Source organism: Vulpes vulpes, chromosome 16 (genome assembly GCF_048418805.1).
Source record: "Vulpes vulpes isolate BD-2025 chromosome 16, VulVul3, whole genome shotgun sequence".
NCBI classification, from domain to species: Eukaryota; Metazoa; Chordata; class Mammalia; order Carnivora; family Canidae; genus Vulpes; species Vulpes vulpes.
This window is the reverse complement of record NC_132795.1, coordinates 39,486,247-39,510,636: the sequence shown is the minus strand read 5'-3', so window position 1 is coordinate 39,510,636 and position 24,390 is coordinate 39,486,247. Positions and strand designations below refer to the sequence as shown.

At 41.0% G+C, this 24,390-nt stretch overlaps 1 protein-coding gene across 3 annotated transcripts in view; it reads right to left on the bottom strand.

Moving 5' to 3' along the window:
- Positions 1-22,798, bottom strand: part of MSRB3 (methionine sulfoxide reductase B3) — a 182,224-nt gene extending 159,426 nt beyond the window's left edge. The window contains exons 1-2 of one of the 3 annotated variants that reach the window (XM_072742576.1): positions 22,660-22,770; positions 21,619-21,695 (exon numbers count right to left, since the gene is read on the bottom strand). The gene's annotated coding sequence lies outside the window, so the exon portion shown is untranslated. Of the gene's footprint in view, positions 1-4,124; positions 6,741-21,618; positions 21,696-22,659 lie in introns of those variants that run through there. The other 2 variants (XM_072742575.1, XM_026001766.2) reach the window with 2 other exon arrangements.
- Positions 22,799-24,390: the final 1,592 nt, after the last annotated feature.

Sequence of the window (24,390 nt, the reverse complement as noted above, 5' to 3'; positions counted from 1 at the left end):
TTCTTTGGTATATAAAAGCCTTTTATAAAAGTGTATTTGCCATTACTTCACACAGAATGTTACAAAGATATGTATTCAAGGTCAAGATTTAATAAAATTAATATAAATGCTATTACTTACTTCATCAAGGCCATTCTTATGTGAAAATGGCTCCCCACCATGTGTATGTTAAAAAAAAAATAGAATGACTATGAATAAAGTTTGTTGCCACCACCTTGATTCATGCTAAGATACCAGTAGTGTTACCCACTTTTGCATTTCCAACATCAGTGCAAATATCAACACAATGAAAAAAGAAAATAATGTCTTAGCATAAAAATAGTTTTTACATTGTGATTCCCTTGAAAGGGTCTCAGAGACTCTAATGGTCTTCAGCCCACACTTTAAAAACTGCTACTCTGGCACATTGCTTGGCACATAGCCAGCACAGTAAATATTCAATAAATATTTGTGGAACAAATGAACAATGAGAGAGAAATACATGTATAATTTATCCCATAATGTTTAAGAAACAACAAATGGTTAGAAAACAGTATCAGTTGTCTCTTTAGGCTTCTTACTACTTCTCAAAGTAATTAATACATCTCCTATTTCATTTAGTCTGCGGACAAATGCAAACTTTTAAACTATTTTATCACAGTGAAGAGGATATTCAAGACAGATTTCTGAAAGTAACAATCAGAGCACTACAACCCAATTTTCTCAGCATCAATATTTAAAATTCACAAAATTATATGCCCTGCTAAGGGACAAGAAAACAAATTCTGAATTAGTGTCATATCTAGAAAAGGAGAATTAACTTGTTGATAAATTCACTCAACATTTATTGAACCCACATCACGTACATGGTACCATTAATTCATGTAGTTTCTACCAATAAAAGCCTGCAAGTAGAGTAACCAAAGAATTAGACCTTTTGGAAATGCCTGAGAATAACAGAATTGTGACATTAAATAGATTCAGAACTAGAAAAGAAAAAACTTGGAGAACACCTAATACATCAATTTTTTAACATGAAGGTAAAATATTAGTTATGAGGTGTTTCACAAGTAATTTGTTAAAAATTAACTTCAGATGCCAAATTTTGAGAATAAGGTTTTAAAGAAAACAACTAGGATGTATTTAGAGTTATCTCTTTAACAATGTCACCCTCATTTTGTTTTCTGACATAAATTCTTGAGTGGGAGAGAGAAGAGTGGAGTCAGAACTCGCACCAGGAATGTGCAGCCTAGACCATCTGTTCCTCAAGTCTATAATCACAATCTGCCGTATGACTGTGAGTATGTTGCTCATGAAATATCACCCATCGTGTGTACCCCAGTGGAAAAAAAAGTGGGCGAAAAAAATGAACTGATCTAAACCTCTTATTTTATAAACAGCAAAACAGAGATAAAGAGATTTGTCAAAGGTCAGACAGCTAGTTGGAGAAAATATTAGGCTAAAATCCCTCGTCTTCATACTGTGGCATCTGCATTTTCCTTATTATTCAGTTCACATAAAAAGTAAGAAAAGGACATAAAGAATTGTACCTAATATTGACAATGCAAAGGTTACACTGTGTTCATTAGGGTATACCAATGGTATAATTAAAATAGAATTATGGACATCTTCTTCTGCTATTAACTGTAACTTTACTAAATGCTTTTTTTTTGCAGGGACTCCTGTTTTGAAAAGCATCTAGTCAAATACAAGGATTTAGGGATCCCTGGGTGGCGTAGCGGTTTGGCGCCTGCCTTTGGCCCAGGGCGCGATCCTGGAGACCCAGGATCGAATCCCACATCGGGCTCCTGGTGCATGGAGCCTGCTTCTCCCTCTGCCTGTGTCTCTGCCTCTCTCTCTCTCTGTGACTATCATAAATAATAATAAAAAATTTAAAAAAAAAATACAAGGATTTATTCAATCTCACAGTAATATTTTATGACTTCTATCTCCAATATAAAACACAAAATGTACATTGATTTCACAGCTCATAGCTTCTACATTATATATGTGTTTCATCTAATAAGTCTTTCTTAATATTTAAAAAGTGCCAACAAGAAGTAAGCAAAACCCACATAAATCATTTTTGATTACTAAAAAAAAAAATGCCTTCAGAATTTTTCAGTACAACTGTTTCATTTTGCTGTGTTTACACAGTACTGTTTTGTTTTGCTTTTCTAGTACTTGAGTTCAAATTCAAACTTTCTCACTGAATAGTTAGGTTTCATTTGGCAAGTTTTGCTCTGAGCTTTGAAAACCTCAGATGTAAACATGGAGTTTATCACAACTTCCTTCCTTAAGTAATATTCTTGATTATTTATTAATACCCCCCATGGAATTTATAGAATGTGAATGTCAATGTTTCCTCATGACATTTTACATAGTTGACTTTCCTTATTGAAAACATTCATTCGATTTTTCTATGACACTATACAGTATCGTTTTCTTCCTCCTTTTCTGGAAATTACTTCTCTATCTTTTTAAGATTTTATTTATTTATTTATTCATGAGAGACACACAGAGAGAGAGAGAGAGAGAAAGGCAGAGACAGGCAGAGGGAGGGAGAAGCAGGCTCCATGCAGAAGCCTGACATGGGACCCGATCCCAGGACCCCAGGATCACGCCCTGGGCTGAAGGCAGGCACTAAACTGCTGAGCCACCCAGGGATCCCTGAATTCTCTATCTTGCATTGCATTTGCTTCTGATTTTCAAACAGATAATTCGCCAGAGCTACCCCTCAGTGCCCTCTGTATTTCTCATGATTTAATCTCTTTCTTGTTGATCTTACCTACTCTTACAACCTCAACCACGTCAAGATCTAGCTCTAACACCGAATCCTGCTCTAATGCTGCATCTTCTACACCTATTGCATAACATCAACTTGCATTTGCACACTGTTCTAATTTACAGGCCCTTTCACATACATCATGATACAGCCTTAGATAGCTTGCAAGAAAGAATCTTTAGCCGCACTTTAACATATTATTCAAATACTGTGCACGCATATATCTTATTTGATATTACTACTAATGAGAATCATTTTTGAGCACCTGCACCAGATGATTTTGTATGTGGGTATATATCATTTAATCCTATCGACCCTGAGGTGGGCATTCCTATATGTTGTAGATTAGTGCTATTTGTCCAATATTTCTGGCTCTCTGTTTTTCAGGCAAGTTAGGAGTGCACTTCCTGGCCCCCCTGTGATTGAGTGAGACCATGTCATTAGTTGTGAACATAAATGATAATGTGTGCCACTTTGAAGCCACAGCACTTAATTGTTGCTGTGAGACTGTCCAGAACTTGCCCTCTCCAGCAGTGACCAGCAATGTTCTATAATTAGATGGTGGCTGCTGTTTTAGCCATGATCCTGAAGCAAGAAGACTCGGGGCAGTGTCCCTCATCTGATAGTGAACGTGCAATGCAAGCAAGAAATAAACCTTCAGTGTTTTAACCCATTGGGATTTGCAGATTATGTGTTCCAGCAGAATCTTGGATCCAGAGAACAATGTGCTTGAGGTCATAAGGCCAGTAAATGATGGGAGCCAAAATTTGAAATGAAATCTCTGTTAATCTCTGGTACCACATGAAAAATTCCTCAAGGGCAGGGACTTTTGTGCTTCAGATTGCTGTCCTTGTTTGGGAAAATAACAGGATCTGGAAGAATGAGAAGTCCAGTGCCAAAGACAATGAGACCACCTTGAAAAGCCCTGAATCTCTCGTTAATCTTCCCTTCTATTCCTAAATACCCCAAGGAGATTCTTACATTAGTCAGAAAACAAGGCTCTCCTCTCACATTAAGATATTAAAGGCTAAGAGAGACCCATAGCATCTTGGATGACAAACCAGTCCCAACCCTTCAAGATTGAAGTCTTCACTCAACTGCAAAACTGACCATGTAGTTTCTGGTCACAATAAAATGACGGAATAGAAAGATCTCATTTCCTGAAGTGACTGAGCTCCCTGAGGCCCTCCCTGAGCTCCCTGAGCACTCACCACATTCAGTGCCGCTTCTCTTACCGACCAAACAAGTCAGTGCCCAGATGCAGACCTCAGAAATACAGCGCCCTGATTTCAATCCATAAAAAAAGAAGAAGAAAAAAACAATCCATTTGCCATGATGCTAGAAAAATGTATATGCTTACCAGTGGAACAGAGATCACTGGACCCAGGGAGAAGGAACTATAGCAATAGCTCACTTTTTTGACCTGAAAGTAAATAATAAGTAAACAATACGTACGGAATTAACAATATGAGCTTTTAGAGACCACCTATATACAGAGATGTGGCTGTGGTTTCAGAAGAGAAGGTAAACAGTAGTAACATCTCATTTTGAAACAAAAAGAAAATTTATGTAGCTAACAAAATGTACAGAAGGCAAAAAAAATTTTTTTTTAATGTACAGAAGGCCAGGAGGAGAGGTAGAGGAAGGGGGTAAGAGTATCAGGACCCTCATCTGATAAGGTATTGTTAGGAGATACCAACTAGACAAGAAAATGCTAATTGACCCTCGGAATCCATTCTTCCTTCTTTGTGTAATAGAAGTAATAGAACCCTCTGAAATTTTAGCTGAATATACATCTCTCAGCCTCCCTTGCTGAGATCATGATACTCACTTTTGGCCAATGGAATATAAGCCGAAAGATCAAGGCCCCTCCTTTACAGACAAAGTCACTTACTTCAGCCATCCTCTTCCTCTCAGAAATGGCAACGACTGTAGCAGCCTGCCTGGACCCTGAGATGGAAGCTCCTTGAGGGGAAAGACAGACTTAGCAGGTCATGAAGCAAAGCTCTTCACCAGTCCATCCACCAGTGGGTGATTACTTGCCCTGGGCTCTTGCAGGAGAAAAATAAACTGCTGATTTATCTAAATCACTCTCCCTGAAATCTGTCACAACTGCTTGGCAGGTAGCCTATCCAAAGCTGAGGAGCAAATATATTATTTATTGTTATTGTTATAAAAGTGAATAAGGAAAATGTAAAAGTCAAAACAACAGTAAACAGTGGTGGACAAACTAGACAAGAAAGAACAGAGATACATCCTTACTTCTCATGACTGGGTATCATATAAAATAGATGAATCAAGAAGCAGGACTAGAACTATATTGACTAAAATTAGGGAACTACCAGAATGATTTAAAAACATTACTCCACAAGAGTGAGACCGCGATGGGGAGGGGTGGAGTTGGAGACGGTTGCTTTTCATCTTAAGTTCCCATGTACCAAGATGCATGTACAGGTTTTTCATAAAAATAAAGCTTGTACGTGCAAAAAAGATGGAACAGACCATTTCACCTAAAGAAAAACTTGCTAATGTAGGCTGACTAAATCCTACGCCTGGAACTATAAGCTACAGCATCTATATCTATCACTACCAGACTATTTTTAATGAGTTGAATACAAGCCCTAAAAATATGTGTCCCTAAATCATGTTTCAAATATTTTAAGTTAGAACTTTGCCACCATTCCAGGAAAAGAAAAGCGTTAGCACTGGAAACTTCAAATAAATATTTGCTCTTGTACCAGAAATTTTAGCATTCCTCCCCTCTAAGTGTACTTTCTATTGTAGAAAGTAAGAAAATTATGAAATAAAACTCTCATGATGGTATGTGTTGTGGCTTGAATCTGATAGGGCAGATAAAGGAGAAATTTTATGAAAATGGACTGCTATTACACTGAAAGATAAATCTTAATGACCTCCATCAGCTATCCTTTGATACCATGTTGACCTCGGGAGAGAAGTCATGAATGAGATCATAGAGTGAAAGAAATGAAATATTTTTGCAAAATATTCCACAGCGGGTTTTTAAAAATTAATTTTAGGTGATTAAATTACGTTTTAAAAGAATTTGGGCGGGGGAGCGCCTAGCTGGCTCAGTCAGTTAAGTGTCGGACTCTTGATCTCAGCTCAGGTCTATATCTCAAAGTCAATCTCACAGCGGTGAGTTCAAGCCCCACTTTGGGCTCCATGCTCAGTGTGGAGACCACTTTAAAAAAAAGGAAGAAGAAAAATGTGGGTATTCCACATGCATCTCAAACTATTCATTTGTTTGCCTCTTTACCAATTTATTTTTGGTAAACTCAATTTGTTTCTTTCTTTACTAATTTATTATTCTTTCTGTATTCCTGAGCCTGTTAAAAACTACTCCCATGCACCCAGCCAGTAAACTTAAAATCTGGGAGTCATCCTCAATCATTGTCTATTTTAACCATTCATATCCCCAATTGACACTAAGCCGTTAGTGCCAATTTATTTCCAAGATTGTGCTCAAATACACCCTTTTCTTTTTACCTTTCATCTAAAATACAGTAATGGCCTCTTACTGGTCTTCCTGCCTCAACCTGACTCCCCTCACACCCACCCTCCCTACAGCTGCAAAAGTGCTCTGTACTAGTTCTGCCCATGTCAATACCCCTGGCTTCATGTCTTCCATACTCATTGGCACCTACAGGGGAAAATTCAACCAATCTACCTTGGCATTCGAGACTTATCAGGTTCGCTTCTCCTCCTACTTGTATAACTTCAGCCATCAACACTCCCTGGTACACTATATGCCACACGAACTCTCTCGTTCTTTACCTTGTCTCTAGTACCTCACACATTGACTAACTCCTGGTAGGCATTCCATAAGTACATTTTGAATAAACAAATAAATGTTCTGATAATAGCCAACTCTTTATCATTTCCCACACACCTTTTCCACACTCATCATACCACCCATATACTCATACATGGAATGAACTCTTCATTTTTAACCTCCAAGACCCAGTTTAGATATCATTTCCTCTTGGAAACTTTCCCTTACGGCTGTTCCCCCCACCTCAGCCCTCTCCTCATCTCTTCCATCAGAAAATGAACCAACTCTTCTCTATACTACCTCCTACTTCAATGCCTCTATTACTATATCTACTACTGCATTTTAGAGTTTCAGGTTTTTATGTATGCCTCTCCCCCAGACTCCTTGAGAGTAGACCATGGTATACACCCCTGTAAAATAAAGGCTCAAGAAATGTTTTCATCATCACTGAACTCTATCTCTGAAACTATAATACACTATATGTATTCATTGAATTTAAATTAAAAAACACATTATCGGATGTTACAATGAAGATATTAGGCCAAGATCCATAAATAAATAAATATTTTCATTGAACTGAGCTCAAACGTCACTCCCTCTGTTTCTCTGTTTTCCTCCTCTAGGGTCTTATGGTGTATCGAGGCAATGTGGTAAACAGGAAAGAATCCGAACTGGGTTCAAATTCTGACTCCATCACTTAGCTCAACTCATAAATCTCGAGCAAATTAGTTACGCTTTCTGATCCTAAGTTTCCTTACCTACATAATGTATCATAACACTAACTTCATTAAGTTTTGGAAGGATTAAATGAGATAATGTTTTTGAAAGTAATTAGTAGATTGCTCAGTGAATTTTACTCCTCTTACTGAGGGGGAAAAGCAAGAAATATCGTGTAGAGATAGAGTTAGAAAGTGAAAGACAGCATGCGTATGTATATGTGTGTGTGCATGTGTGCATGCATGTGCATATGTGGCAGGGTTTAATTAGCTTAGTTTTGGACAGGGTAAGAATGAGGCAATTGTCTAACAGACAATTCAGCTAAGATTAATTTGAGATTAATTTTTCTATTACAGCAATTATGTTTCAGTGACTGCCAAAAAAAATTATCTTTGACAAAAAAATTCAGGTTTTGTAATCAACTGTTTCAATCATATAGAGTGATCTAACTTTATGCATGCATGAAGCAAACATATTAATAAAACAAGAATCCGACAAGGTAAACTTTTGGTTAGTTCTAATTTGAACATCTCAATAAAAGTTAGAAAATACTGTTGCAACTCAACTAAAACTACCAATAGTACTCACATTCAAAGATAAAACTGTTCTCAGATTTATGACTAATTTTGCATCACAACTCTGATAATTATCTACATTAGAGGTATTGAATTCCCAGTACTAATCTTGTTTAGTAATTAATTTGTTGTTTGAATGCCAATAAATTCTATTGTTTACAGGTTTTTCTTCCAAACAGAATGCTAGCAACTTTTTATATTTCATAATTACACTATTATTTGAATTTACATTATTCTACAAGCATTCTGAAGCCTCCTAATTACGCTTTATTGGATTCTTATTAAATGTTGTTTTGCAAAAAAAAAAAAGGCTAACATGTTATATAACACTCTATAATTCCTTCAGATAACAGGAGAGCTCAGGAAACATGCATGCATATATTCTGCATGTAGGGGAAAAAAGACCTCAAGGATGGACTCTAGCCAAATGATATATGAATCAAAATATCCTTAAGAATGGTAAAGTTGAGGTATAAAAAGTATGGTGGTAATCACTAAATGCAGTAGATGTTATATAATTAAATGAAAAAGATAAAAATAATCCTGGAAAGGGAGAACATATAAAAATAACATTTCCACAATAACCATGTGCATCTACAGCCCCATGTGGATCTTAGGTAACAAAGGCACAGCAGAAAAAAATATAAGAATCCAAACTCCTCCTGCAGAGAAGCATCAAATGCTATTGTATCTTTTTTTTTTTTTCCAAACTTAATCATTAGATTAGTTTAGGTTCAATGATGTTTTTAAACACTTTTTCAAGGTCACAGAACCTAAAATGTTAACCTTTCAAATCCCTATGAACTATAAAAGTAAATAAAACAAAGAAATGATATGGCAAATGATTGAAAACTAAGGGGGAAAGATCACAAAGAGAGGATAAAACAGGACAAGGAATGTCATCAACTTCGTCCATGATAACACAAAATATAAGTAATTTAAATGGACCTACTAAAAAAGGACTCTCGTATAGAGAGAGTTACAAAACAAAGAAATGGCATAGAGGGAACCTCTAAAAAGCAGAGATAAAGAGAGACTGTACACATGCATACACATACACACAAACACACAAAGGTGGCAATACAAATAAATACCCTTTAAAAGAGAATATAAAGGAAACTGTGCATCCACACTGGGAACTGAAATAGGATAAACCCACTCTGAAATACTTCTGCTAGACCAAGTGCAGAGAAAATGTGTTGAGGAAAAGGCCAATCCCAACTCATCTCATGTGCAAACACTGTTCCTGCAAGTTAGTGAAAGCGAATCCAGCAGATCCGGCCAGTTTCTAAATAGGTGCCAAGGCCAGAACGCAGGTAGGTCACAGGTCTAAGGAGCTTAATAACTGGCATAGTATCTCGAGCCAACAGTTAACTCTGGCAAGCCCTTCCGGCACTGGAAGCCACACGAAGCAGGGGTTCTGAGGCAATGCTCATGCCTAGCATACCAAGGATCTGAGAAGCACTGCCATGCCTGACTTTTGAAAAAGACAAAGCAAATGTGGAAAACTAGGGAAACTGCCCTGAAAAGTCTGGATGCTACTTCAATCAGAGCAAAGAAATTCAACTCTAGGGCACCATGTCTTGCTCCAACCATCTCCAGTTCTGATGTTCCTTCCCCCTCTCTTCACTGTGGCCACTGGAGTCAGAAAAGTAAACTGTAGTAAACCTAAACTTTTCTCTTTTTCCCTTTGAGCACCCTGCAAGATTAAGAAAAACACACCTCAAAGCGGCCACAAGGCCTCTCACTTCCCAAACTGGGCGAGCCCACGATGCATTCATCCTTTATCTAACAGATGCTGGGAACAATGTGAGAAACAATGCACCATGGTCCTTGCCTCTGTGAAGCTTACATGTTGGTGAGAAAGATACTATTGGGAAGTGCAATAAGGACCACAGAAAAACAAAGGGGAATAAAGATCCTATATAACAGAAGCAAGTAGTCTAGTTTGGGCAGTGGGGGGCATAAGAAAGCCTTCCTGGAGGCAGTAACGTTTAAACTAAGCATAAAAGATCAGACTATGTTGTCCACATCAAGAATGAAGAAATAAAAAAACAAACAAATAAAAAGAGGATGAAGAAACAAGTATTCCCAACAAAGAAAGTGAAAAGCAGTGGCCCTAAGATAAGAATGAATGCAGCCTGCTGGTGGTGATGAAAGAGGAGCATGGCTGGAGGGGTAGAGGTGAGGAGTACAGGAGGAGAGCTGAGGAGGCTGACAAGGCAGCCGGGCAGAGCAAATCTTGGAAGCCATTATAAGAATATGGAACTTCAACCTATAAAGAAAGGGGAGTAACTGAAGGAGAGTAGCAAGATCAGATCCAACTGGAAGGTGGAAAGTGGATGGAGGTGAGATAAGACTAATGAGGAAGCTATCGCAAAATTGTAGGGAAAAATTCGATACAGCACATGAGAATAGAAAAAAAAATTAGGAGAACTTCACAGTTCTGGCTCAAGCAACTGTGCAAATGGTAGTATCATTTACTTAAGTTAGGGAACAAGAGGGGAGGCTTAAGTTTGGGCAAAAAATAACAAAAATAACAACAACAACAAAAAAAACCTTCAGTTTTTGATATGTCGAAGGTTGCCTAAGACACTACCATCCAAGTGGAGATAATGTAGAGGCAAGTGATATACAGGACTGGGGCTTAGGAAACAGATCTGGTCTATGGGTAGATTTAGGGGGAGTTAATTTTATACAAATGGAACTGAAGCTGTGGAGTAAACTGGATTGCCTCGGAAAATACATACAATGAGAAAAGAAAATGTCAGAGCCCTGAGGAACTTCAACATTTTTTTCTTTTTTTTTAATAATAAATTTATTTTTTATTGGTGTTCAATTTGCCAACATACAGAATAACACCCAGTGCTCATCCCGTCACGTGCCCTCCTCAGTGCCCGTCACCCATTCACCCCCACCCCCCGCCCTCCTCCCCTTCCACCACCCCTAGTTCATTTCCCAGAGTTAGGAGTCTTCAACATTTATGAGTGAGCTGGAGGAGAAAGAATTAGCAAAGAAGACCAAGAAGGATCACCCGCCAAAGAAGAGGGAGGTCAAGGAAAGTGTTGTCCCAGAATAACAATGAGGATGATGATTGGGACAATGATAAGGATGTTGCTAGCAAACATTTACTGTGAATGAACTCTGGGGAAGACACTGTGCTAAGGAAACTACCTATATCATCTCATTTAATGAGTACAACAATGTATGTGGTAGGTATAATAGTAATGCCATCCTACAAGTGAGGAAACTGAGGCACAGATAATTTAATGAATTTGCCTACAATCACATATGTAACAATACCAGTGTTACAAACCAAACTAGGACTGAATTGTCAATGTATCAAATGTCCTGAAGATAGGAACCAAATTGTGTCCGTTCAGCTGAATGATATGGACACCATTAATGGCTCCGATCAAAGCAGTTTCAGTGGAATAGCACGGATGGTTCTTCCCATTTTCTTAGACCCTATATCCACTCCATCAGGAATCCATCAGTTTTGCCATCAGCACTCGGGTCCTAACCGTTACCAACTGAACTAGCCCTTAATGGTTTTTCCATTTGGTCCCTACAATCCATTCACCACATGGCAGCTAGACTGACAATTTTAAAATGCAAATCAGATCTTATCACTGCCTCCTTAAAACCCCCTAATGGCTTCCATCACACAAATACTATCGAAGTTCCTCATTATGGTCTAAAAGCCCCATCTGATCTCATCACTCTCTTTACTCTCAACTCTAACCATCCTCCCTCCTTCTCCTACCACAAATGGTCTTCTCACTCCTTCTACGACAGGCCATGCTAGTTCCAAAATGGGAATGAAAGTCCCTAGTCTCTCTAGCTCATACTGCGTCCCCAGAGATTAGATGAGTTAGTGCCTGACATGTAACATGGGCTTAGCACCTATTTTTGGTTGGAGAGCAGATAGAGACAGCAAGGACATAAACAACTTGTAAAACAACTTGGTCACAGAGGATGATGGCAAGTGGAGTAGGCTTTCTGTTTATTTTTAAAGATAAGAGAAATTTGAGCATGTTTAAATAAAGGATATTAGGAGATTATCCAAGACCTTGGAAAGACTTGAAGACATCATGAACTCACAATGGAAGGGAAAAATAATTAGGAAATTAATCGATTTTAGGAAAAAAATTAAAGTTATACAAGAAAGTTACAGTATAAAGTGATTTTACTCTCTATACTGAAGTTTTTTGTTCTGCAATTTGAGGGGTTGGGGAAAATCAGTAGTTTCCAATCACTATCAGGAACTTCCATTTGATTCTTTCCTTCATGATCATCCTTGGTTACTTTACACGGAAAGGAGGCTCTGTTCAGCAATTACATATGTCTGATTAGTGAAATAATTACACCTAACAAATGCAACTTAGTTGGGAAAACCAAGGCTCATCAGGCAGACTAAGTGATCCATTTAAAATCACAGAAACACTTTTTTTTAATAGGACGCCATTGTCTAAAAATGAAGAAACTAGTCCAAATTAGCACAGGAAATCAATGAAATCAATTCCAAACCATATACCAAAGTAAAAAACAAAAATATTTTATAAGAATAATACAGAAGATATACTTTTTCCTTTTAATTAAGGGGGGGGGGAAGCAATAATAAATCCCAGAGAATTTTTTAAAACCTGCATGAAAAAAGTCAGGGTCTAACCATGAAGCAAATTAAACTGTAGCATGACTTTAAATAATTGGTGTTGTGCAGGAGAACCAACTTGATGATCACCCTAGGCTCATTCTTTTTTGAAAGTCACAAAAACACTTTAATACCTTAAAAAGTTAAATGGGAAAAACACATAATTAAAAGAAAAGGCTACATAGGAGTCATAATACTGTTATGATTAGGAGCATAAACTCTGCGGCCAGACTGCCAAGATTTAAATCATAGTCATAGAAATTACTGAATGCCTTGCACCTCGGGCCCTAATCTCAATGTATGAGTTCTCCCAATAATATGCTACCTCTTTGATTAAGTTGTCTTGAGCATTAAATAAGTTAATATACGTAAAGAGTAAATACTTAGACTAGCGGGTGGCACAAATGGTAAATAGACTAGTAACATCTGTTGTATTTGCTATTATTATTATTATCATCATCACCATTACTATTATTACTCACTATATTGGTGGTGAAGCTTAGAAGCAATGAGAAAAAATAGATTCGACTCCACAGAAAAACATAAGAACTCTAACATGTAAATGTGAAAGAAGCAGAAATTTTTTTAAAAAGCAGAAATAAATAAAATGTAGAAAAACACATAGACAATAAAACAAATGTTAATCTTTTAAAAATGAGTTGCATACACCAACATGGGTAACACAGATATAATGTAATGGGGGGGGGGGGCAAGTCCTAGGAGTTGAAGAGCAGATGACAATATTAGTAGAGGGTTCCAAAACATGCAAAAGTAAATAATAATATATGTAGAGATAGATACATCTATGGTAAAACTATAAAAAAGAAAAGATAGAGTGGAAAGAAAAAGCAAGAATGTATATTAGTTATCACTTGTGTTAAGTGATTGTCACCAAATGCATGACCAGAGATACTCTGAGGAGGGAGAAGGTATGAATGGAGGTCATGCAGGCAACGTTAACACTACTTCTGAAGCTGGGTAGGGGTATCTAGATTGTTTTTAAATCATTCTTTATATCCTATGTATAGATGTTATATATTCTTTTTTGGGCATTATGAAATATTTATAATGAAAAGGGGCAAAAACTTAACAATGCATTTTAAAGGCAAGAGATTTTTCTTCTACCTGTCTAATCAGTAAAGTAATTTTTCTTTAAAGCTCAATGGAGAAGATTTTCTTCTTTAACGGTAAGAGCAAATTAACTAGTTTTAAGAATTAAATATATTTCTAGGATGGTCAAAAGTAAATTCTACTAGCAGTGTACCCAGATTAAAAGAGGACTATTCCCTGGGCAGCCCGGATGGCTCAGCGGTTTAGCACCGCCTTCAGTCCAGAGCGTGACCCTGGAGACCTGGGATCGAGTCCCATGTCAGGCTCCCTGCATGGGGCCTGCTTCTCCCTCTGCCTCTCTCTCTCTCTGTGTCTCTCATGAATAAATAAATAAAATCCTTTATAAAAAAAAAAAAAAGAGGACTATTCCCATCTGAGATACATCATCAAGCCTAAATACGCAATTCTTAGCTGTTTATTTAGATCAACCAACATAGTTTCTCCTGCTTAATGCCATCGCTTCAAATGGGATAGTTAATACGATGCTTCTAATACACTGTAATCTATCCTCTAAATAAGTACTGAATCTTTAAAAGGGTTATATAACTTGGCTTATGGATCAAATTACTGAGCACATTAGGCTACAAAGCTCAAACATAAGATCTTAGTCACAGAATAACATTTATACGTAGTTTCCCAAAGAAACAACTTGAACCAAACATAACAAGAGAAGACAACTTTGTATAATTTATTAATCATATCATTTCCATTAAAAACTGTGCAAGCTACTTGGAGACTTTTAGACAGCCCACAGACCATAGAATCTGCAAGCAAAAACATCAGGTATTACTCAGTCCAGTTGGTTCAGTTTGCTGATGTGAAAACTGAGGCACAGAGAGTGTAAATGCTTCAGGCAAGAACAGGACCAGGAAAACCCAGTCCTCGAATTTGCTCTCCAATGTTCTTTTCATCGCACTCTATCCTTTGCATCATGAAAGGATGCAAATGTACTCATGAGCCTGCAATTCTCCCACTGGATCTGCAAACTGGTACACATCCCCTACCTTGGACCAGGCTCTTCCTGGCTCCCTACAGTGACCTCACTAGATGGAATATTCACACACCAAGATATCGGGAAGGACTTCAGTATAAGCACCTTTTCATTCTCAATTACTGTGAGACAAGGGCTCCCAGACTACCTGCGGTCCCTCAACTGCTGTCCTACCTAATGGACTGTGTACAGGGAGGTATGACCCTACCTTTTTTTCCTTAGACACCACTACTGTAAGATAAATATCCACCAGTAATGGTCACCTTAGATTTCTCCTAACCCCAACCACGCCCAGATTCAACCAAACATAAATAAGAGAAATGAAAGCACAAACATAAAATTCAGGACTCTGATTTATACCAAAGCTGTCCTGATATCTTTTAAAGACTCTTTAACATGTAGTACAGGCTTATTTTTGGTGCTGCCTTAAATTTCACATATGTACTGAGGGATTGGTTGGTTTGGTTTGGTTTGCAGGGTTGGGCTTTTTCTTTTTTCTTTTTTTTCCTTTAAATAAAATAAACTGACCCAAGAAACCACAAAGATTCACTGTGTAATTTACTGTAATAGAAGATGGTTATGCCATGACAGAGACCGCCGTAGGTATGTACTTATATACAAATCACCTACTAAGTTTCATCCTAAAAAAACAGGAGAATGGCCCTAAGAATGATGCTTATATACCTGAAAATATAATTTTAAAAAAGCATTCATATACTAGTCCCTGAGACCGCTTAACAGCCCCAGTCTTAGCATAAAGCACATTGCCTGGCATAAAACAGGCAACTGCTGTTCCAAGAGGATATTGAGAAGGAACTTTCTTGTCATTCTAAAATTTCAACCATGGCTCAGATTTTCAAACAAAACTCTCCTCCACATTCTAAAGTGAGATGACAACGAGCCACTGAAAACTGACACCAGAACCTCCCTGAGAGTATCCACAAAGCAAGAAATCAAGCTATCTATAGGCTCTATAAGCCATAATTTCCACATATACGTACTTTCTGAACGTCAGAATGCTTTTATATTAAAAAAAAAACTCATTTAAGATTTTTATTATGGTGGGATCCCTGGGTGGCACAGCAGTTTAGCGCCTGCCTTTGGCCCAGGGCGCGATCCTGGAGACCCGGGATCGAATCCCACATCGGGCTCCTGGTGCATGGAGCCTGCTTCTCCCTCTGCCTGTGTCTCTGCCTCTCTGTCTCCCTCTCTCTGTCTCTCTCTCTCTCTGTGTGTGTGTGTGACTATCATAGATAAATAAAAATTTTTTTAAAAAGATTTTTATAATGGCTTTTTGCTATTATGTATTTTCTCAGCCAACAGCTACTAAAAGCACAACTACTAGCATCTGGGAGGGTTCCTTTTTTTTAATCAAGTTAGAAATTATTCTTAATACTCCATACTAAACATAGACATGCCATTTCAGACGCATGTTATGAAGAGTATACTATTCTTAGAAACAGAATCAGGATACCCTGTTGGCCAGGAAGCAGGCCCTGAGAGCACATTTCCTACACCAGCACTATTTCTCTGTTTCACCTGCATTCGTCTCCATATTTTACCAACCTCTGCAGTTTATGCAAATAAAGCCTTCTCAATGAAGTAAATTCCCTCTGCTTTCCTTCAGAAAAGACAGGTACCAGGAAATTGGCAGTTTCCTGTAACCAGCACTCTGCTGGGTAACCTAGTCATACAGATGCCAGGTAACAATGCTGCTCCAGGCTACCAGGCCCAGAGTCACAGATCAGGGTATGCCAGGTGGCCAACTCAAGTGTTCAAGAAACTTGCAGGCAATGCTTGAAGAGATAAGAAAAACAAGGCATTCTGTAAGGAAGAGGTAGTGATGAGATTTATTATAAATTTTTAAAATCATAGATTAGGAAATTGTCAATAATTATTTTAGGGATAAGAACTTGACCATGGCAGGGGCACCTGGGTGGCTCAGTGGGTTAAGCGTCCGCTTCCGGCTCAGGTCATGATCCCGGGGTCCTGGGATCAAGCCCCACATCTGGTTCCTGACTCAGCAGGGGGTCTGCTTCTCCCTCTGCCTCACCCCCCTCTCAAATAAATAAATAAAACACTTTAAAAAAGAAAGAAAAAGAACAAACTTGACCATGGCAATAAAAAAGTGCCCACAGAGGACCAAAAAATAAAAAAGCCATCTGGTGGGAATGGCTTCATGTTCTTGGAGAAGATAAAGGGAGGAGTGAGGACAAAACAGAGTAAAATGTGTGTTCAAAGCTAAATGAACCCCTTGTAGGAAGCTCAGAGTACAGAGAAAAGCAAGGCCTGGTGATGACGAAGACAATGATGGCGTTAGTCCTTTATCTTAAGAGATATACGCCACCGAAGAGGTTAAGACAGGAAGTACCAGCAACAATTTTGCAGTTTGGGAAGGTCTTTCCAAAGGATCCTTTGCTCAAGGCTTCCCATGTGCTATTCGTGGAGTGAGTACATGCGGTGTCCCCTAAACAAGGAAAGCTCGGGGACAGAAAGCCATACACTGACTGGCCTTCGTTCAAAGCCACATGGAGCTGCATCTTCTGGATGATCACGCTTTTCCTGTGTCCCTCCTCTTCCTCCAGTCAACAAGTGTTTTGTTTTCTTCTCCCCTTTAGTTTTAGGCTTCCTTACTCATCCGCGTTTTACTCCAGCCCCCCATCCCTCCAAGTCACAGCCTCACATTTCTGGCTACACATCTCCACATGAAGGTTCGACCAGCACCTCAAATGCAAGAGATCTCTAAAACAAAACTCATTTTTTTACCTCCACCCACAAACCTGCTGAGCTCACATTCTCGCAAACGCCCAGGCTTAACATCTTCCCATCATCTTTTAGTCATCCCTCTCTATCTCTATCTTCAATTACTTGTTTGTTTCTTTGCTGTCTTCCTCAGCAACACTCCTCCAATCCCAGTGCCACCAACCCTCGTTCAGGTCCTCATTCTCTAAGAAATCTCTTTTAACCTTTCTTTATTAATCCGATGGTTTCTTTCCCAATTTGACTCATCCTCTGAATTATTAGATAATATATCTTATAATCCAATCCTGATTTTGAGGACTCAAAAAAATTTCAATCTCATAATTTACTAACCCAGTCCAAATTTCCTAGCCTGGTACTGAAAGCCCTCCATGTTCTAAGCCAAACTTAATTTTCCATCTTTATACTTTACCTTCCCGCTATTCCCCTTCATATATGCGCCAATGTTTTCCTATACCTGCCCCCTCTATCTGATCTGGTAAATATTGGAGGCTCAACACAAGTCGATTTCCTTCCATATCAGTTTGCTATACTTTCCTTCCCTATCCATCTCAGTTGGTAGGAAAAGATCCCATCATCTACATATTTGATCATCACAATAGAACTAGAATTTTCATGGAAAAGCCTGTAGTATCTAGAAAACAGACAAGGACTAAGAAAGAAGAGCAATATGACTGAGCTTCAATGATTGAAGGAGAAGGCAATGACAAGCAGGATGCCATACAAGCTTCAGAACATCTGAAAAAGCTGGAATCATCATGCCTGGGATGATGGATGCTAACAGCTTATGTGAATTCTTCTAGATGATTCACTGGTCTAATAGAACTTACAGTCCAGTGAAGATGAATACACGCAAGATGGTAAAATCATGCTCCAATCACAGTACAGAATGTCTTGGAAACAAAAGAAATGACAAATTCTAAGAGGTGGAGAAAGCTTCGCAAACGACCATGAGGTGGAGACCTTCGGGTCCGAAGGCCAAGTTAGGAGAGAAAAACAATCCAGGCGGCCGAAGTGGTCTAAGGGAAAGGGAGAGATGGGAAATACTAAACCTGGGTGAGAAACAGGAAAATAACTAAGGAACTCCCTCAACTACTACTATTTTGAATGTCTGCAGTTATCACTTAAATCGTTTTAATGAATTCACCCTTAAGCTATTTGAGCCTAGCATTTTAATTCAGTGAATTCCTGAAAATATGCAGACAATTATCTACAGGATGGATCAACTGTTATTAAAGAGGATCTTTCACAAGTCAGGTGGATGCCAAGCTGTGCCGTAATTCCTAAATGTGGTGCTACCCTCCGTTCACTCCCCCAAGGCTCCTCCTCTTCAGCATTCCTGCCTCTGTCTGAATGAACTGCTCTAAAATCCTAGGATCCCACTGAAGGTGGCACACTCGTTTCTACACATACTGCAATCAAAAGAAAATTATACCTTTTAAGAACTAATAACCCCATAGTACAAAATGTAAAAATGCAAAATCAAACCACACAAATGTCTGCAACACGTACTACAAAGAACTCCAGAATTAGAGGAAATCTTAGGGAAAATCTATATCAACAATGTGACCCAACCTATGTCTAACAGGTTCTATCTCTCAGGAATTTAGATTCCAGCCTCAATGATTTAGTCTTTCCCTGTGAACCAAGGGACACATAAATATTCAAGAGCTGCTGAGCAGTCAAATTCAACCAGGAACACAGGAAAGCAGGAAAAAAATGGTCAGCAAAGAATGGACAATGAAGCAAAGAAAGGCCAAGAGGAGAGATGGAAAGTTCCAGGTTTTCCAGTCCCTAGTCCCTAATAAGGTCTGTCTGCACTTAGCTTCCATCGAATACCTCTCTTTCGTTTTCCTAAAACTAGTTGAAGTTCATTTCTGTTCCTTACAACAGAAGCTTAAAAGAGGCAATAACCAAATCCTCCATAAAGTCAATTGGTTGATTTATTGCTGGCCTACCTTTTCTACAATTTTATTCTTTCCTTGCTTTTCTTTAAAAGCCATAAAGACAACTCTGGTCTGCTATGGAGAAAACATGTGAACAAGGATCCAGGATCATGCTGAGAATTTTAACAGAAAAAACAACTGTGCCCACAAAGGAGAAAATATCGGAATTTTCAAAGTAAAGTCTTGAAATATCTATCTGTACAGCAATCACAGATCCCAACAACTGGCAAATTAAACAGAAATCTGATTACCCTCCTATTCAAACTCAATTTAACTCTGAATAGACCAGATGGGTAGGTCCAAGTATGATCAATAGGGCATTTTGTAGGAATGTAGGGCGTTTCATCTGGAATGCCCCCAAATAACTAGCCACAGCCTCCCAACCACAGAAAGGTTTGGGTGCTCTACTGTGGTATCCCTAACCAAGACACAAATTCCAGAACTGAATACCAAACCATTTTAGGGCCTGGGCTTAACTGTCCCCAAACAGCAGTTTGACATTTACCCTATGACATAACCAGCACTTTCTGCTATTAGATCAGGGGAAGAGAAAGTAACACAGAAACTTAATATCACAGAACTCTGTCAACGTGTGTGCATCTGTGCGCATGTGCCAAGTATCAAGATGTTCCACAAGCTGGATCCACACCAATCAGATCTGACCACAAGAAGACCAGTTGAACACGTATATCAAGTCAGAGCTGACAATGTGAAGTCTGAATCAATGTAGTGTGGGTAGCTCCGCAGGATCATATAAACAAAAACAATATTACAGTATTCTGGAGTTAGAAGGGACACGGAGATTATGTTCAACTTCATCAGTTTACAGAAAAGGAAGTTAAACATCTGAGCCAAATTCATCAATCAATCCCCAACTATGGTAAGGAACACAGGTGAGAAAAAAATAAAAAAAACTGTGACCAGATAATAGAGCCAAAATGTATTATTGCCTGAAGTTCCTCTTTAATGGCTGAAATTTTATTCTTAATTTAAAAAGGATAAATGTTTTAGAAAATGTAGGGGAAAAAATCTATAAAGCTACTGCTGGGATCTTTTTTGGATATTCTTGTTACTTGAGTTTAGCAAAATAGTAAAGATTTCTGACCTAATGGGTTAACATTTTAGTTAAAATTTTAGAACAAGCACCTTTAAAACCTAAGTTTGATTCAAAACCTAAATGATGCTGTATGTTTGCAACTTTGGCAGACAGGCGGTTAGGCACTCTGACAAAATTCTATACGGCAGAGAGCTACTGACTTTAATATAAAAAAATTCCAGACGTTCACATAGGGCCCTAATAAAAGTCACTAGAAATTAGACTTATAGGTCAGCTGGGACCAAAATTAAAAAAGTGAATGTTTAAATGATCCAAATATACACTTGGTGTTCAAAATTGCTGGCAAGGGGCCACAGCACAGTGCATTTTGGTCTTCGAGGGCTGCTTTACCACAAGAATTAGGTAAGTCAACACATCACTGAAAAAATTTAAAAAAAAAAAAGAAAGAAACATATATTCCCCGGCAGTACAATCCACTCTTTATCGTGCAGCACAGTATTTTCTAGAAGACCACTAATAAAATGTGCAGTTAGAACCTGTTGTATTTCCCAAGAAGTACTATTAAAGATACTCCTAAAACGTGAATCCATAAAAAGGTCTTTCTGAAAAACAGTCTCAATCAGAAGCAAACATGAAATGGGTATCATTACTTAATATTTATAAACTGCACATTTAAAAAGGCTAAACATTTTTTAAATTTCCCATTAATCTAAATTGGCAATGTTAGAAGTTACACGAATCCTAAAGACATTTTTACAGACAAACTATATTTTAAAGTCTGTTTTGAAAGAAAACAAAAAAGTCTGTTTTGCCACCAAGGCTGCAAATGGAAATAAGAGAAAGAGAAGAGAGTTCTGAATATAATCCATGCTTAATAGAGTCAGTTTGCAGCTAATTTCTCAGTCCTAATTGCTAGCCATTACCGTGTTGACAGTTCAGCCTACTAGTGGCAAAAACAAAAGCGAACTGAAGTTTCCTTATCTCAACTGAGGAATGATCATTTTTGACCTTCCATTCCCGAAACCATGAAGCACCGAGAAGCTCTGATGGTCAGTAAGTTAGAGCCTCATCACGAATATCAAAGTCCGTGCAATTTCACATCGGCCTTACACTCTACCTCCGTCATTTCAAATCATTGCTTTTTGTAATTGCTTGATGGGGGAAATTAAAAAAAAAAACGTTTCCCTGATATTTTCCACATGATCTCAAGAAAACGATCCTTAAAAATCATCCTGTGAAGACCCGAATTACCACAGTCCTAAGCCAGGGCAGGCAGCGATGGCACCTTTCCTTCACATAGTTTTGACTTTAAATGGTCCAGTATGAAACTTAAAAAAAAAAAAAAAAAAACAGACTCAGATGCTTTTTTTCCGCTTCAAAGCAAAACAAAACTGGTACCTGACGAACTCGGGGTCCTGCTCGGGTTAGGCCTATTAAATACGAGCGGGGCCCGCGGGGGCGGCAGCCGGGCCCCCACCCCGCGGGCCAGTCGCCGGAGACCCCCGCCCTTGCCCCCTGCGCCCCTGCCCCTGCTCCCCTGCGCCCCGGAGACCCGCCTCTGCCCCCCGCGCCCCTGCCCCTGCTCCCCTGCGCCCCGGAGACCCGCCTCTGCCCCCCGCGCCCCTGCCCCTGCTCCCCTGCGCCCCGGAGACCCGCCTCTGCCCCCTGCCCCCGCCCCCCTGCGCCCCCGAGACCCCGCCCTTGCCCTCTGCGCCCCTGCCCCTGCTCCCCTGCGCCCCGGAGACCCGCCTCTGCCCCCTGCCCCCGCCCCCCTGCGCCCCCGAGACCCCGCCCTTGCCCCCCCAAGTCCCCGCCCTGCCCCCTGCGCCCGAGACCCCGCGTCTGCCCCCCGCGCCCCAGAGACCCCGCGTCTGCCCCCCGCGCCCCTGCCCTCGCCCCCCGCGCCCCGGAGACCCCCACCCTGCGGGACGCGCGGGCCTGGCGGGCGCTTTCCCACGCGGAGCGGCCCGTTCCCCGAGCGGGCACTTCGGCGGGGCCCCGGCGCTGCCCCCCTCCCCCCTCCCGCCGGCGCTGCCCCCCTCCCCCTCCCCCCGGCGCTGCCCCCCTCCCCCCTCCCCCCGGCGCTGCCCCCCCCCCCCCCGCGCTGCTCGCCGCCCGGGGCGTCCCGCGGGCTCAGGTCCGCTCCGGGGACGGGATAAGGTGTCAGCGGGCGCCCCCACCCCGGGGGACGGGGACGGAGCCGGCCTGACCCCCCCGCGCTCCCCGCCGCGCCCCTGCCCGGCCCGCAGGAGGCCGGGGCCCGGGTCGCGGTCGCACGTCGCCGGGACTTACCTGCCTGCGCGCCTCCCCGCGCCGCGGCCGCGAGCAGCCAGAGGCAGAGGAGCGGCGAGAGGGGGCGCCGGGGGCCGCGCCGCGCGCTCATGGAAGGGCAGGGGCCCGCCGTCCGCCGCCGCCTCCCTCCCTCCCTCCCTCCCCCCTCCGCGGCTCCGGGCGACGGACGGGGCGGCGGGAGGCATGACGGGAAATTCCTGGGCACGGGCGGCCGCGGCCAAATATGAGCAAGAGCCTGGGAGCCCGCGAGGGAGCCCGCCGAGCGCCCGCCGCCCCCCTGCACCGCCGGCGCGGACCGCGCAGGGGTCGGACAGACAGACAGCGCGGACCCCGGGAGGCCCGGCGCGGCCCACGCCTGGGGGCTTGGGTACTGACAGGATGAAGAGCCCGGCAGATGCTTGCGTGGGGGTGCGGGGGTGCGGGGCTGCAGGGGTGCGGGGGGCTGCGGCGGGCCCGCCAGGCCCGCCCCCCGGTGAGCCCCGCGCCCCGCGCCGCGAGCCCCGCGCCCGCCGCCGTCCGACACAGCCGCCTCCCGCCTCCTGCGTCCCGGGCGTCCCGGGCGGGCGGCGTCTGGTTGCGGCCGAGGCCGCCCAACTTTTCGTGACCCTTAAATGCTGCTGTTGAGACCCGTTGTCCCTCCCACCACCAACCTCCTTTCATCCCCTTCAGTTTTGCGTTTGCTGTAGCTTGGCTAAAAGGCCGTGTTGAAACGTATTCAAAAGGTGGTCCTGGGGTGGCCGGGATGCCAGGCGCAGAGGTCCGAGGGCAGACCCAAGCCTAGTCCCCTGCCTTTCCTCTGGCGCTGAAAACTGCTCCAGGCGTCAAGTCCGAATGAGACCTTCGCTTTCCAAGACAACGTAATTATGCCCTAATTACTATAATTTATTATTATTACTTTTTTGATTCACACTAACGGGACAAGGCCCTGGAGATGCAAGATGTTAGTTATGTAATGACTTAGGAACGTTTTAAGATGCTACAGAAATGATTTATGGATGCAAGATTCTTAAGGGGTAAATGCCAAACAGATTGAGAGTGTGGATGGATTATTCTAATATGAACTAAAGTATGGTAATGTGTACATCACACTACTTGTTTGAAAATGCTGTATTTACAAATCAGAAACTTCAAGACAAGTGTAATTCTAGCCAGTTATTAAGGTGTATATGCCAAAAAAAAAAAAAAAAACAGTCCATTTGCAAGTAGCTCCTCCTAGATCATCTGGTACTGAGAAATACCACAACCCATAAATTACTCCTGGCAAATGGGCAGATTTCACCCTTAATATACTAGCAGTTGATAATGGGGCCAAGGGCAGATGACCTAAGTAAGCTAAGGGCAAATAAACTGTAATACAATAAATAAGGGATTTAAAAGACACATTACTATTGAACCTTATATTATTCAATATAGCTATCTAGAAGTTGGGCAGTGGGAAGATACTCAGGAAAAAAACTGAATATTCCCTCCCTTTCCTCCTTTGTGTATATTTAACTATATATTATGTAAGCATATGTTTTTCTTTTTTTAATATTAATTTTTATTTGACAGAGCACACGAGCCAGGGGGAGGGGCAGAGGGAGAGAGAGAATCTCAAGCTGACTCTCTGCTGAGCCTGGAGCCCAACACAGGGTTCTATCCCACAACCCTGAGATCATGACCTAAGCCAAAACCAAGAGTTGGATATTCAATTGACTGAGCCACCCAGGTTACCCCAGCATGTTTTTCTTA